The 16,707-nt window shown below is 40.0% G+C and overlaps 1 protein-coding gene across 3 annotated transcripts in view; it reads left to right on the top strand.

Moving 5' to 3' along the window:
* The window catches only part of LOC133498198 (carbohydrate sulfotransferase 8-like), a 213,942-nt gene that overhangs the window by 34,881 nt on the left and 162,354 nt on the right, over window positions 1–16,707 (top strand). The window contains exon 2 of one of the 3 annotated variants that reach the window (XM_061814748.1): window positions 8,443–8,523. The exons of the other annotated variants lie outside the window; for them this stretch is intronic. The gene's annotated coding sequence lies outside the window, so the exon portion shown is untranslated. The remainder of the gene's footprint in view (window positions 1–8,442; window positions 8,524–16,707) is intronic. 3 annotated transcript variants of the gene reach the window in all.

The raw sequence follows: 16,707 nt of genomic DNA, 5'->3' as shown, positions 1-16,707 counted from the left end.
AGGCCTCCCTTGCCTCAGTTAATGTCAGTGTTCATGACATAACAATAAGGAAAACATTGGGGCAAAAATGGCAACACTGTTGCTGACCAAAAAAGAACAAAGGCCCATCTTACTTTTGTAGAAGAAGGGGAAAAAATCTGAATGGCTCTCAAGACTTTTGGGAGAATATTAAAAGCATAATCCATAAACTGCCAACATGAATTATATGTGGACAAGAGGAAAGTTGAGCTTTTTGGAATATGTATGTCTTTTTACATCTGGCATAATTGTAGCACAGAATTTCAGAAATAGAACATCATTCCACCTGTCAAACATTGTGATGGTCGTGTCATGGTCTTGGGCTGCTTAGCTCCTTCAGGACCGGTACAGCCTGGTGTGATTGATGGAGCCATGAATTCTGCTCAGAAAATCATGAATGAGAATGTTTAGCAATCAGTTTGTGACCTCATGCCGAAGCACACACAAGTTATAAAACACACCAAGTCAACTTCTGAATGACCTTGCCAAAGTCATGCCATGACCTTAAAAAAAAACATTCACATTCATTAACCCTCAGTTTTTTTTTTTCTGAATTCAAACATTTTCTGCAAAGAGTGGGCCAAAATATCTCCACAGAGATGTGAAAGACTCATTGACTTTCATAGAAATCACCTGATGTCTGTTGTTGCTGGTGAGGATGGCCTAACCAGTTCAGTTTAGGGGGGCATTACTTTTCACACAGCATGTGAATACTTTAAATGTGTATTTTATTTCAATAAATATAGTCATAATTTAAAAATAGCTTTATAAGTTCAATTGAGTTTATGCGTGATATTTACATTTGTTCGACAAGCATAAATATTAAAGTAGAGTAACCATGCAAAAACAAAGGAATATGCAAAGGGGGCCAATACTTTTAACACCACTGTATCTATTGCCCATAGATGCATATATTGGCTTATGGAGTTTCTGGAATTTAGGAACATGCAATAACAATAGGAATTGCCTGAACAGTTGATAAGCAAATCAAACCAATATATCACAATCATCCATCCATCCATCAATTTTCTGTACTGCTTATCCTCACTGGGGTCACAAGTGTGCAGGAGCCTATCCCAGCTATCTTCGGGCAAGAGGCGGACTTGCCAGCCAATTACAGGGCACATATAAACAAACAACAACTTGTACCCACATCCACACCTAAGTAGAATTTAGTTAACCTGCCATGCATGTTTTTGGGGTGTGGGAGGAAACCAGACTACATAGAGCGTACCCACGCAGACACGGCCGAGATTTCAACCTCAGTCCTGAGAACTGTGAGGCAGATGTTCTAAACCGTCTACCACCGTGCCGCCAAATCACAATCAAGTTAAAGACCATATTTTTATTGTCCCATTATTTGTCATTTTTCCAAACCACACAGTTTTTATTCACCATGCCACAATGCATCAGGCTGGTGCCAATTTGTTTTAAAAATAAAAAGTGAAAAAAAGGCGATTTGTAGACTTTGTGTTTTGCTACACACCAACAATGCCTCCTAAACGGATTATCAGAAGATGCAAGCAGAGTTTATTGGTGCTGAAGAGGCCAAATCAGACATTAATGCTATTAAAGTGCATTAAAGCGAGGAATGCTGTAACTTGTGAGTCACTTTGCCTGCGAGGATTAGCGGGAGGGAGGTAGAGCGTTGTCTTGTTCCCCAGGAGGGAGCAGAGGAAGAGACGGATGGATGATGGAGTGCAGACAAAGTGTGCGACACCCACCAAGTGACAGGAAGAGAGAGAGACTAACTCCATCATGCCTGAATAATAAATGGGCACGCACATACACTACAGATACAGTCAAAAATGTCTCATGCGAAGGATGGCCAGCAGCCCAGAAGCATGTTTGTCATGACAGTGACGCTGTCTCCCCCAACAACCGTAAGACTTATTAGTCTGCACTTACTCGGGAAATCATGCAGAAAAACACTACAAGTTCGCTTCTTTGTCAACTTAGTCCAACAGTATGAATGAACTTCAATTTTTTTTTATGCACCATATTGTTTCTACATGGTATCAGAGACCCTGTGAAATGAGGCGTATATGTTGTATTGCACGACACGCAACAAAGTTTTGTGGATGTGGCTAAAACAGGCTCCAGCTATGCCTTGATATGAGTCGCTTCTCCACCAGTACAGAAGAATCTACTTGCTTTTGTAGGCACCACTTTTGTCCGGCTCAGTCTCACCTTGACGTTAGCTAGCAAGAATAGATCTTTCCATTGGACTATCCACAACCTAGACCGCTTTGCAGCCAGTCCAGAGCTACGGGTTGGCATGGCCAATTTTAGATAGGGTCCTTGTCACCGGGCTTTTCCAAGATATGCGAGGAGCAGGTCAGATGTATTCTACCCACCAGAGGGTTTCAGCAGATATGCTGTATCTTTGTCCCTTAAACGTGTAATCATGTGTAGACATAAGAAAGATGCAAGATGTTTCCAAGTCTTATTAAAGTTATTTGATTGACAGATGAGGGTTGTGTGATTTCAGCACATTTAGTGGACATGCCCACGGTGTCTGAGAACAGAAAGGACCCCCCCCCCCAAAAAAAAAAAAAAAGACTATATTGCTTGTGCTTTCAGTTTTGGTGACTCTGTTATCTCCATGTACAGTACATGAGCAATTCTATGCAAAGTAGATGCGTTGCACTGTGTGAGGCAAATGCTGGTCACACCAGATACTGACTGGTTTTCTGTCCCCGCAGACCTCAACAATAAAACAAAACTACACATTTCAGAGTGGCCTTTCTTCATAGTAGCCTAAGGCACACCTGTGTAATAATAATTTTATCTGATGAGCATCTTGATATGCCACAACTGTGAACCAGTTCAGGGTGTACCCTGCCTCCTGCCCATTGACAGCTGGGATTGAGTCCAGCACTCCCGTGACCTTCGTGAGGATTAGCGGTTTAGAAAATGGATTGATGGATAATTTTGAACATGACATAATATTATCTTATTTAAGGTTGATTTTAACACTTTTAGCCACCTTGTTCACAAACATTCTGAACTCTCATACAAGTGTAAAAAAAAAAGACCAACAAAAAAATAATGTAACCACTGTTATTACTGTTATTAAGGTGTTGAAAACAACAACATGACAATTTTTCATGTTGCAAATAGGTCTCATGTGGATTATGGACATGAACCACTGACTGAATCTACAATAGTAACTAAGGTCTTGACAACAAAGAATAAATGATTTCAGCCATCATCCAAATGTGCATTTTGGGCTAAACTCGGTAAAATCAGTTCAGCTGTTAGTGCAATGTGTCACCCACACACTTACTGTAATTGTTGTTTTACACAGAACACTGAAGCGTGTAATTGTGATTCATACGATAATCAACACACTGTGGATCACTTTGGTAATAATGATAAGGTATTTTTAGACATCAGTCATTTAGTCCTCTCCATTACAAGTCAATACAAACACCTTGATTGTTATTTAATATTTGTGTCAAGTGATCAATGGGTGTGCTGTCATAATTAAACTCCCGGCTTGAAAGGAGGGAAAAAAAAGTCTTTTTCTTTTCTTCATCTCTGCGTGATTAAACAGCCAACAGAGGGAGGAAGCGGCGCTCATTCAATTTGTCTGTCATTGAGCACATTTAATTCCATGCAATGGCTGCCCTGGTTGACCCTGCAGGTGAATCAGGGCCTCTTACCTAGGAAATACATGAGCGTGGGCGTCCCATCGCTGAGCATCATCTTATTAAAAATGTATATAAATGTATATGTGGTATTCAAAGATTGAATGATTTTCACACCCCTTGGGATGAGTGCATATTGAAATAGGAAGCTTTAAAAATGCCCATATGCCCATACCCTAACCCCTCCACCCCCAACTCCCCCACACCAGAACATTGGCAGCTGGCCTCCCCACTCCAGCCAAGGTCTTTGATGTGGTCAAGGTGTAACCTGTGCTCCGAGTCGTTTGTGCAGTTCATTTACACAAGAACGGTTCTCTGTATAAGGTTCTTTGAGGATTTTAAGAGCAACCGGTCTTGAATTTTGGAGAAATAAGGTCCAATTTTACATGATCAGAGTTTAAATTGAAGGTTTTTTCAAAACTAATAATAATCTTGACGAAAACAAAAATGTACTTTGGGTCCATTGTAGAAATTCATTTCTTTGATGTTCACACAAATCCGTGTCTTTATATTAAGATCATTGAAGCCTGAAACGCTGTTATTGTTTAAAGTAAAATTGTCTTGATTTACAAAAACTGTATATTAGGTTACAAAAACTGTTCATTGATTTTGCTGAAGGGAGGCTTGCCATGCTTATGAAAGACTATACGGTAGCATTCAAAATAATAGCAGGCCAATGTGACTAACCAGATTAATCCATGTTTTCAGTATATTTTTTATTGCTACGTGTCAAACAAGTTACCAGTACGATGCAGCATTCAAGTTATACACACACTTAAGGCTGTGCAATTGAGAAAATTGTTGAAAGGGGTGTGTTTAAAGAAAAATAGGACTGTGGCATTTAATGAGTGGGATCATCAATGATGCGAAAAACAGCTGTGAATCAAGTGGCCCCTATTTAAAGATGAAGAAAACACCTGTTGAACATGCGTTTCTCCTTCAAAGCCTGAGGAAAATGGGTCGTTTAACACATTGTTGTCAACCAGTTCAGGAGTGTACCCCGCCTCCTGCTCAAAGATAGCTAGGATAGGCTCCGGCACTCTTGCAACCCTTGTGAGGATAAGTAGCTTAGATAATAGATGGATGGATTGACATGTTTTCCTTTTTTTTTAAATTTTGTAAAAATTACGTAGTACTTCATTTTAACTACTACAAATCATGACTTGTGGTAGACTTGTGGTTAGGCTTTATTTGAGTGAAATGTTTTTCTGGCTCAACTCTCGTGTCAATTTTGCATTTTATGCTTTCCTACTTAAGTAGGCTAAGCTGGAGTAAATTTCACCAAGGGCTAATGGCTTGACCTGAAAAAAACGATGTTGTGACCACATTGTAGCCCCCCTGCGGAATACCTTGAGGGATTATCAAAGTTATTAGTCGTCCTAACATGGCCTCTCCCCAAAATGTCATGGCATTTAAGAGTGGCGACATTTAATGCAGAATCCTAAATGTGAATCTGCGGATTGGCAGTGGAGGTAAAAGCGCTCTTCCCAAAGTTGTTAAATAGATCACGAATGCCAGTTAAAAATGTCATTGGAATCCATTTAATGGTTGATGGATAACTTTACTTTGGTGTGATGCTAAAACCGATTTTTGGTTTAGTTTTATCATATTGAACTGGGGTTTCCTCCCAGTGGGATGTGTCCAGAACGCCTCACCAAGGAGGCGTCTGGGAGTCATCAAATAAGATGCCCCAGCCACCTCATCTGGTTCCTCTCAATGAGAAGGAGAACCGGCTCTACTCTGAGCCCCTCCCGAATGACCGAGCTTCTCACCCTGCCACTAAAGGAGTGCACATAATTTGAGAATAAAGATTATACAACTAGAAAAAAGTGTTTTCTAAGAAAGTCCTACTGTTCCAAGAGACATAGTTAAGGAAAATAAAAATAAAAAAACACAACCTGGGAATTAAGTCATACTATTGTGGGGAAATTTTAATAATATCAGAAGAGTCATAAGGTTATGAGGAAAAAGTAGCGATATTAAGAGAAAAAAATCTTTGAAGAATAAAGTCATAATGCTATGAATCAGTCCGTGGAAAAAAAAAGAACTAAACTAATAAATACCTTCTGAAATTTGAATGAACACTTTACGAGATCTTTGAATTGGATCATCTTAAATCGGTGTTAATTCAGCATTTGGAAAATCTTTTTTTCTGAGTACATAACTTCAGCCACTCCATTGGAGGCAAGCATTTCTCTGAACATTTTGTGATGCTTTCTTATGATTTAAAGTGCAGAAAATTAGTTTTACAGAATAACAGCTGACCTAATTGCATTTGAAAGGAAAGTGATACAATTGAATGAAAGAGCTGAAGGTGGTTTTGGAACTATGGTATGGATTTTTGTCAAAAACACCACAAATCGCCATTTTTGTATTTTCCTTGCAATGTAAGAGATGATACAACTCTGATGTATGGAATACAGTTCTAGTGAAATATTGTCAGCTATTCGCCAATTCAGGTTTTTTTTTTAGAAAGCCTGTACTCTGCTATTAACTGAAAAAGTCACCTCGTCAATGTTTTTGTGTACTTTTTGTAATGTCCCACATTGCCACAAGATGGTGCAGAAAACCTGGATCAATTGGAATGAAGCGATTGGTGACAAGGAAGAAAGTTGATCTCGACTGAGACAGAAATTTTATGTCAGAAGAGATAAGCTACAGCATGTCTGCGCCATTTGTGCATAAACACACACTTCCGGTGCAATTTCTCAAAATCAAAGAATTTTTAAGCCTTTTATTTTGCAAGGTAATGTCGTAAAATTAGTTTGAAATACTAAGTGTTGTTTTCGGGGTTGTAGTTATTTGTATATTTGTAGTTTAAATTATTAATATAGGCGATTATACATTTTGGGGTGTCAATTGCTTTCCATTTTTTGCTATTCACGGCGGGGCTTGGCCCCTCTACCGTCCATCCATCATCCATCCATCCATCCATCCATCCAGTGGGCAGTCATTCACAGGGCTCACATATTGTAGACAGAAACAAGCACTTACATTTACATTAACGTTCACATCTTCAGACAATATACAGCCTGAAACAAATACAACCAATATTTTTGGAACGTGGGAGGAAGTCGTACAACCCGGACAAAACACACAGGTCATCGAAACTCTACACATGAATACCGGAGCCTAGATTCAAACTCCCAAGCTCAACTGACAGACGGATGTGCTCACCACTCTTGACTACAGTCATACAAGTTTTGATCGGTAGATGAAACAAAGGGTGCAAAATGGCCTTGGGCAACGACCTGCATGCTGCGTTGCCAAAAAAAAAAAGATCTGATCAAAAGTATCATATTCCATGACAGAGGTGAAAAGCATGTCTAACTTCAAAAAGTAACATTGCTCAATGATGGAATCCAAGTGCTTGGAAACAAACATTTCATCAGGCCTCATTATCAAAAATCAGCTTGATTAGGGGTTCTCGTCCCTCTTTAACACCGCCCTGTGTTTAGAAGTGATCTTCGCCTTCACTCTCACTGCTGGATTCTTGTTGTCTTCAGAGGATGCAACTGCTGGCAGCTTTTGAAGGTGGGAGCTGCGTGACCTTGAGGAGTTTAATTTGGCAGGGCTTTTTCTTTTGCTCTGCTGTTCAAGTTTGACCTTGCGATGCTACAAGCACAAATTGATTCCGCATGAAAAGTTTGATCCTCCGTTTTTGAGTTTTCAAGTGATTTTCTTTTACCAGAAGAGGCGTACATTTGGGGGTCTCCAGGTAATGTCTCCGGAAGTTTAATACTGATTCAAGGTTTGAAGAAGGAAGGGAGGATTTTAGTCTCAATTCAGTCAGCTATGACATCACCAGGCAGGGACTCACCTGGACCCTTGTTGTGCTCTACACTCAGCAGAGCCAGGCCAAAGCAAACTTTGCTGTGCTTGGGACCCCCTGGCTACTAGGGCTCCTCCAAAATGTCTGAGCATCTTTTTAAAACTAAACATACTGTATAAACATGGTTAGAGGAGGGCTTTCAAATTTCAAATTCTGCATAGTGGCCCATGAATGCTTGGGCTATCACTGCTGCTTAGCAACATAGTTGGTACTACAGTCAACCTGTGATTTTGGGATCATTTTATGGACTCTTGGTATTTTTGTTCTTAGATTTAATTCTTTGATGGTTCTTTTTTGTCTACGTGATTACCTGTTTTTGAGATGACTTGCTTTGTCCTTATAAGGGTCTCGTGAACATTCGCAGTGAAAATGAAAGTTTGTTTTTGTCTACGGAGTCCTGATGAAGCTACGGGTGGTGCAAGTAGTCTACTTTGACTTACTGTTTGTCCACGATCACAAGCTTTTTTGTGTTTACTGTAAATGTCAAAAGATCCTTCATGATGGCTCGTGCACAGTGTTTCTGCGCAAATTTTTCAATGTGCCATGTCACGTCAGTTTGTGATAACGTTATTTTGGATTGGATGCTTGCTAATGAGCCCCGGTTACTAATCGTAAATGTAGTTACAGTGCCTTGTGAAAGTATTCAGCCCCCTTGAACTTTTCAACCTTTCACCACATTTCAGGCTTCAAACATAAAGACATAAAATTCAAAATTTTTTCAAGAATCAACAACAAGTGGGATACAATCGTAAAGTGGAACGAAATTCTTCTAACACATAAAAACCTGAAAAGTGGGGCGTGCAATATTATTTGGCCCTCTTGTATTGATACTTTTTAGCACCACCTTTTGCTGCAATTAGAGCTCTAAGTCGCTTGGGGTATGTCTCTATCACTTTTGCACATCGAGAGAGTGAAATTCTTTCCCCTTTCTCAAAACAGCTCAATCTCAGTGAGGTTGGATGGAGAGCGTTTGTGAACAGCAGTCTTCAGCTCTGCCCACCGATTCTCGATTGGATTCAGGTCTGGACTTTGATTTGGCTATTCTAACACCTGGATACATTTATTTGTCAACCATTCCACTGTAGATTTGGCATTATGTTTTGGATCAGTGTCCTGTTGGAAGATAAATTTTCGTCCCAGTCTCAGGTCTTTTTCAGACTCCAACAGGTTTTCTTCCAGAATGGTCCTGTATTTGGCTCCATTCATCTTCCCATCAATTTGAACCATCTTCCCTGTCCCTCCTGAAGAAAAGCAGGCCCAAACCATGAGGCTGCCACCACCATGTTTGTGGGGATGGTGTGTTCAGGGGGATGAGCTGTCTTGCTTTTACGGCAAACATATCATTTTGCATTGTGGCCAAAAAGTTCGATTTTGATTTCATCTGACCAGAGCACCTCCTTCCACATGTTTGGTATGTCTCCCAAACTTTAAATGCGACTTTTTATGGATATTTTTGAGAAATGGCTTTCTTGTTGCCACTCTTCCATGAATCCCAGATTTGTACAGTGTACGACTGATTGTTGTGCTACGGACAGACTCTGCCAGCTCAGCTATACATCTCTGCAGTTCATCCAGAGTGATCATGGGCATCTTGGCTGCATCCCTAATCAGTCTTCTCCTTCTCCGAAGTGGAAGTTTAAGGGACGGTCGGGTCTTGGTAGATTTGCAGTGGTCTGATACTCCTTCCATTTCAATATGATTGCTTGCAGAGTGCTCCTTGAGATGTCTAAAGGATGGGAAACCTTTTGTATCCAAATCCGGCTTAAACCTCTCCACAACAGTATCTCGGACCTGCCTGGTGTGTTCCTTGGTTTTCACGATGCTCTGTGCACTTTAAACAGAACCCTGAGACTTTCACAGAGCAGGTGCATTTATATGGAGACGTGATTACACACAGCTGGATTCTTTTTATCATCATCAGTCAACATTGGATCATTCAGAGATCCTCAATGTACTTCTAGAGTGAGTTTGCTGCACTGAAAGTAAAGGGGCTGAATAATATTGCACACCCCACTTTTCAGTTTTTTATTTGTTAAAAAAGTAGAAAATAGCCAATAAATTTTGTTACACTTCACAATTATGTTCCACTTGTTGATTCTTGACAAAAAATGAAAATTTTATATCTTTATGTCTGAAGCCTGAAATGTGGCGAAAGGTTGAAATGTTCAAAGGGGCCAAATACTTTCACATGGCGCTGTATGTACCTTTGGTTCATGATCATCTACTTCAGGGGTGTCAAACTAATTTTTCTCGCTGGCCACATTGTTGTTCCAGTTTCCCTCAGAGGGCCTTTATGACTGTGGAACAAAATATTTAATCATCTCATCATATTTACATCAACAATTTATGAAATAGTTTTGGAATCAGAAACCAAGGGTAATATGTTTTTCAACTATTCATGTTTGTTGACATAAAATTGCTTGTAATATCCCAACTTTATCATCTATGATATATGACAATTTGAAATTTGGTACAGATTTTTACTAGACTCATGGAAATTGACACTCAAGATTTGGCTTTGCGGGCCAAATAAAATCATATGGCGGGCAAGATCTGGCCCCCAGTCCTTGAGTTTGACACCTTTGATCTACTTGCTTGATTGCTTGATTGATAAATTAATGAACCAGGGATAAGCAACCCCCAAGGCTCTCGAATAGCTTGAAGTTTTCCATTCCCATGGTGATCTGTGGACAACATAATCTTAAATGTTAAACAAATGGTATCAGACCTTCACGTGTCCCGTCACACTGTTGAACAGAGAGTATCAGACATACCATGGCTATTGATCCACAGTTGCACTCAGACCTCCAATCATTTGAGTACTCTAGTGTTGCATTAGAGGACAATTGTGCCTTAAAAGGCAAGACTTGGTTGAACTGGTAATGTGTCTGTGTGAGAGAGCACACAATTTTATTTATTTTTTTATTACTGGCCTGTGGTCTTGGTACTCTTTAGGAGGTGATTATTTTTTTGTTATCATGTTGGTGTGTGACATTTACAATATGTGAGAGAGGAGGGAACAATGTTCATCTGTATGATGTAGCTCTTTCCTGTAACACAGTCAAAAATGTGGCACATCATCAGTGAGTGTTTGGCCACCCCTGTGCTAGATTCATGATATTTTTGTGATTATTTGTGATCCTCTCCACTTGAAGTGATTTACTGCCATATTGTGGCATTGACAGCAATTACAACCCCCCTTTCAAAATACACTATTTGTGGCAGAGCTCGGTCCCTGTCCCTATTAGCTGGGAATCTAGAGATCACTTGAGCGGTGTAGCGGTTGGGATTTCCTGGCCAAGATGTGAAATTATCATCCAATTATGATGCCTTGGTAAACCCACATTAGATTAAAAATCCAAAAAATGTTCGAGAATTTTCTGTGATGGGAATTTTTCATAACCATCATTCCTGTTGATTTCGGGAATAGGTCCTGGAGACTTTTTCATGTATCATGTTTGTATAGATATGTCTGGCAATTTTGTTTTGACTACTCTCATGGTATATTTAATCACTGATTTTCTAGGGGGCGATACTGTGGGTGTATTGACCGTGTCATTTTCGGCTAGTATTTAGCTCATGGGGAACCAAAGAAGACACAACAAAACATTTAGGAAATAATACAAAAAAAGTTTCAAAGTGAAAATGTCAACATTTTATTTGTATTCATTTTTAATATATTTTGTCTTTTTTTTAATTATACAGGAAATATATACGGTGTGTAAATATCTATCCATCCATCCATTTTCTGAATCATCCTCAGAAGGGTCATGGGAGTCCTGGAGCCAATCCCAGCTATCATTGGGCAGGAGGTGGGGTTCACTCTAAAATGGTTGTCAGCCATTCAGACAACAGAGAGACAACAGCCGCACTCACAATAACACCTAGGAGCAATTTAGAGTCTCCAATCAGTCCTTGTTTTTGGGATGTGGGAGGAAACCGGCGTGCCCAGAGAAAACCCACAAAGATGCAAACTCCACACAGGCGGGGCCGGGATTTGAGCCCCGACGTCAGAACTGTGAGGCCACTGTTCCATTATGTAAATATTTATTTAAATATTTTACTACATGTTGTCATGTATTAGAAACCAACATTTTGTAATTTAGGTCAAGAATGTCGTAGCAGTACATTTGCTTCTCACTCAGAGACTGTGAGAATGTGGGTGCGAATGGCTGTCCGTGTCTACCCTGCGACCGACCAGAGACTACTTCAGGGTGTAGTCTCCTATTTGCCCGAAGACGCCCCGCGATCCTAACCAAGATGTTAAAAATGGCAGGAACTTACATAACAACCACCAAAGAGCGTTTCACTGCCCATGAATTTTTATGGTTAAATTAGGCAGTAGTGGCCTTGTGCAAGCGCCATTCAAGAAACAAATCAAAAGCTGTCCTCGTTTGACTGAGGCTGAACTGCCCCCAAGCCAGAAACATTTGAATTACAGTGTGACACAGAGATATTTATGTTATGTTTGGAAATTCACACAGCACTCCAAAATGCTTGCAAACGTAGAGCAACGCTCGAGTTTGCCATTCGGTTAGTCAGAATGCCACACTGGGAGTGGGTGAGCACACTCCTGCCTCTCTGACTGATGAGACAGAGCGGCTGGGGCATCGGGCAGGACAAGACGTTTACAGGCACATTGACACATTTATTATGCCAGACGCACTGACGTATCCCTGCCAATAGCCGTCATGCTTCTTCGTAAATTTGAAAATGGACCTCGCTCTGCTTCTCTGAACATGGCACTCTTTGAGTGCATTGAGTTCGTCAGATTGAATTTCTATGCTTAGTGTGTTGTAATTAGTTTTTCTTTGTGTATGTTTACTAAACAACGTCCCAGAAGGCGGCATTGTTGGCGACTGGTCTGCACATGTACTTCACAGTTCTGAGGACCCAGGTTCAAATTTGGCTTTGACTGTGTGGAGTTTGCATCTTCTCCCCTTGCCTGCGTAGTTTTTCCTCCAGGTATGCTGGTTTCCTCAAACATTCCAAAAACATGCATGGTAGGATAATGGAGGACTCGAAATAGCCTGCAGGTGTGAATGTGAGTGTGAATGGTCCTGTGTTTCGTGTGCCCTGCGATTGGCTGAAAACCAGTCCGAGGTGTACCTTGCCTCTCGCCCAGAGTCAGCTGGGATTGGCTCCAGCACACCTGTGACCCTCGTGAGGATAAATTGTATGATACATGAATGTATGTCAGAGAACTTTTATTCAGACATAGAAATGGTTTGATACAGGGGTAAAAAAAAAAAAAGCATAATAATCTTTCTCCTTTAAAACAATTTCATTAGTTGAGAAACAGGTTCCAAAGTTAATGACACCTTGGCATTGTTAGTTTGATGTCCAAGTTTTTCCTTCATTGATTCCAATTGATTTGATGATGTTATTGTACATGTGCATTGGATGCATGGAGGCACTGCACGGATCAACTAGCATTACTTCAACTGGCCTCAAGTGATATTAATATGCTACATCACACCAACTATTCTGAGTAAGGGTGACAGATTACCACTAAGACCAGCAGCAAATACACAACTTCACACGACATAACTGTAAACAACTACAAATGATAGCACTTTATTTAACCCTGTCCATACAAAACAATATAAAAGGTGCATTTTAAAGCACTCAAAAAGAGAAGAAAAAACAACACAAAAAATGCAGAAATGCCCACGCTATTGTTTCTTAAAAAGCACCGGAATCGTAAGTCGTCACTGTTTTCTTGCCTGAAGGCTTCATGCGGTACACACTTTTTTAATTTTATGAGTTTACCATGCGTTAAAGCAGTGTTTATGATGTAATGGTAACGCACAACAAGACGACAGCATAAATGTTCTTCACATCGGCTTTCATGTGCAAGCATCATAACCATCAGAGCTGTGAGGTGTGGAAATAGAAGCTTGGTATTTGATTCGGGGGGGAGGGGGGGGCATCCAGGAGGGATAAAGGGTACCTGCGCATCTCGGCAGCATACAGAAACACTGACTGTAAACATTCTATTTGAACACACACGATGATAATAATAACCATGAGGCTGAAGATAACAACAATAATAATAATTATAATGCATTCAATAAACCACTTTTTTATCATAATAAATACATGAATAAATAAATTACACATTCTTTGTTTTATTTAGACTTAACTACGTCATAAATCGTTTTTATAATGTATGTTATTTTTAAAACTGCTGGAATAAATTATTTGTCTATTAATTTAATGAATGAGGTATTAAATAAAGACCGCACCACATGCAAAATGGATTAGCTGCCGGCGTTGCTTTATAGCTACGAGGGCTTTGTTTCCGTGGTTACGGACTGTCGCCCACCTGTTCGGCAGCCTTGGCGGCAAAAATGAGGAAGGGGGATCAGACACTCTCTTTCCGAGCACATTATGTAATTTAGTGTGTGATTTATGAAAATACTACAGTATTATTACTAAGAACTATACATATATGCATATGCGTGTGTATTTATTTTGGGATAAAGATAGATAGAGATTACTGTTAGAAAAATTAAGAGTAATACGCAGTGGTAAAATGGTGAACAGAAAAATGGTAAATTCCCAACTATTTTTCGACTTCCATCTTGGGCCAGCTTCAAGTGCAGTCCTCCCCAGTCAGCTTCTTCTGCTGTGAGAATTTGCAAAAGGTCCAGGATGTGTGCCCAAAAAGTCATAGTGACTGGTCCTGGATTTAAAGTATAATTTGTGAAAAGCGTGCTTTAAAAAAACTTTGCATCCATTTTCTGTGCTACTTATACCCACGAGGTTCACAGCCGTGCTGGAGTTTTTCCCAGCTATTTTTGTGTTAGCAATTAAAAAAGAAAAAAATCAGAAACGAAATAAAATAAAAACAATAATTTGTTGAGTGTTGATTTTAAGTTCATGTATTTTGGATAAATAGATACATAAGGAACGGACACGGAAGGAAGGTCGAACAGTTCTTTAGGAATTGTAGTACACTTATCGTCTCCCTAGTAATGACGTCACCTGGCTGCACCATTATATTGACAGGGCGCCAGACCAAACGCAAGTTTTCCCACAAAGCTGTTTTTATTGCAAGACGATTACTGACTAGCTGGTGCTGTCACGGAATCTGCATCTTGGTTATTCATCTTTTGAGGAAAAGCCAAAAGAGAGAAACGGACATCTGCCGAAAGTCCCAAAATGCCACTATTTCCCGCCAAGAAAGTCAGATGTGAAAGCTGACAAGGGATTTGTGTTTCTGACACAGCAGGTGATTGAACTACGTACTGCCTCAATAGAACATTTTCACAGGACTACTCAAGTAACAGCAGGAAGACTTGAAACATTTGTCACAACAATCAGGGTTTCAAAAAAAGAAAAACTGACTGGATGCACTTGAAATACATTTTCAGACTCACTTGAGAAGTTTGCAAATTAACAAAAAGGAAAACATGGAAATGGGAACTTGATTTTTCTGTGTGTACTACAGCATGTGTCATGAATGGATTTACTGTACATTGCGAGTCATTTAATCTTAGAGGGAGTACAGTATTATGCACTACACACACATTTTTTTGAATATTAAAACATTTATTTGATTTGTGTTCATCTGTTAGTAAGTTAATGCATTTCTTTCAAATTGTATTTTTTGAATTTTCTTTACACATTTCTTTTTGTATTTTTTTATCTCACACTTTACAAGTACCCCCCCCCCCAATAAATACTGAAACTAACGAAAACTAAACTAAAAACGAAGCAAATTTGAAAAAATAAAATCTCAAAAACTTGTAAATGCAGACAATCCATAACTATTATAACCCTGAGCTGTAATTATTGTTCTGTCCAAAGACTGGAATACCCATAGAAAACCCACACAGGCATGGGGAGAACATGCCAACTCTACAGGGCCGGGGGCCAGGATTTAGACCCCGGTCCTCAGAACTGTGTGACAGATGTGCTAACGAGTCGTCCATCGTGCCACCGTTGCTGACCACACTTCCTGTTCAGCAATGCGGTGACTTTATTTGTATTTGCTGTCCGCATGCATTTGTTTGTTTCCCTTCATTCCAAACTTTAGAGCAGTATGGATTTTGTATCCAGCCGCTTGCGTTAATCCGCATCAATGCCACTTCCTCCACGCTCTCTCGCCGTTCTGCCTGTGCTGATGCTCCGAAAGGTCACCGTCGGCGTGGTTGACGCGGAACCAGACGAGCCCGCGGAGGCTGACGTGTTGATGTGACAGATGGCGCTCGCGCCGGATGATTCAGACGTGCAGTTTAGCGCATCGGAGGGAGTTCGCTCTCAAAGTGTCGCTTCCATGTGTGTCCAAACTTTGTTTTGTGTGTGTGTGTGTGGAGCCAGATGCAAACACCACACACGTACCTGACTGTACAGATCAATATTTGTTGTTGGGGAAAGCATTCTCGTTTATTTTTCAATCCCACCTCCTGTGCTCTGCTCCACGGCACAGTTCAAACTGCATTTTTGGGTATTTTTAGTCGCTTTATACCCCAGTGGTTTGACGCTTTTTTTTCCTTTTCTTTGAGTTGGTGTGAAACGGGGTGTTTAAGTGCTGTGGGAACATTAATGGTGTATATGCTTTCTGTGAACAGGTAATTGGCTCAATGTTGGCATGTCCATTCACACATAAACAAGCTGTTTACAATAATACTGATGTCCGTTATGCGGCATCAACCCAATTTGGAATCCGAAATCAGACACGTGAAAGGTGGCGTATGATCAATTTAATAACAAACGTTTTATCTTACATTCGAGGAGAAAGGGAGACTAAAAACGTACATAACTAACGAATAATAGTTGTAGAAGTACAAACTAAAGGAGATGCTGACAGAAATGTCACTCTGAGACAAGTACCAAAAAACCTGGTCTAAATGACTGTATTTAGGTGGATGGAGCCACATCAAAGGAAGATGCCAAGAAAAGGAAAAATCTAATCTGCACAAAATTAGACTAAGAGACTCAAGGTTTTGCTTTCAGTCAGTTTTATCAAATCACCCTATTTATTATTTAGTGTGTCCTTGGAATTCTGTGGATGATTGTAATGTCCGAATAAAACTCTATTCATATCAATGAAATCATAAATCTGCCGTTTTAGCAGTTTTGGTCATATTGTGTGTGGTCTGCTCCAATAATATCAACACAGAACACCGCCCACATAAAGATTATATTGCACCGCTGATCACGATATCTGACATGATCAAGCCTGATCTCGCAAAA

Source organism: Syngnathoides biaculeatus, chromosome 3, assembly GCF_019802595.1.
Source record: "Syngnathoides biaculeatus isolate LvHL_M chromosome 3, ASM1980259v1, whole genome shotgun sequence".
NCBI lineage: Eukaryota > Metazoa > Chordata > Actinopteri > Syngnathiformes > Syngnathidae > Syngnathoides > Syngnathoides biaculeatus.
This window is presented reverse-complemented; position numbering and strand designations above follow the sequence as displayed.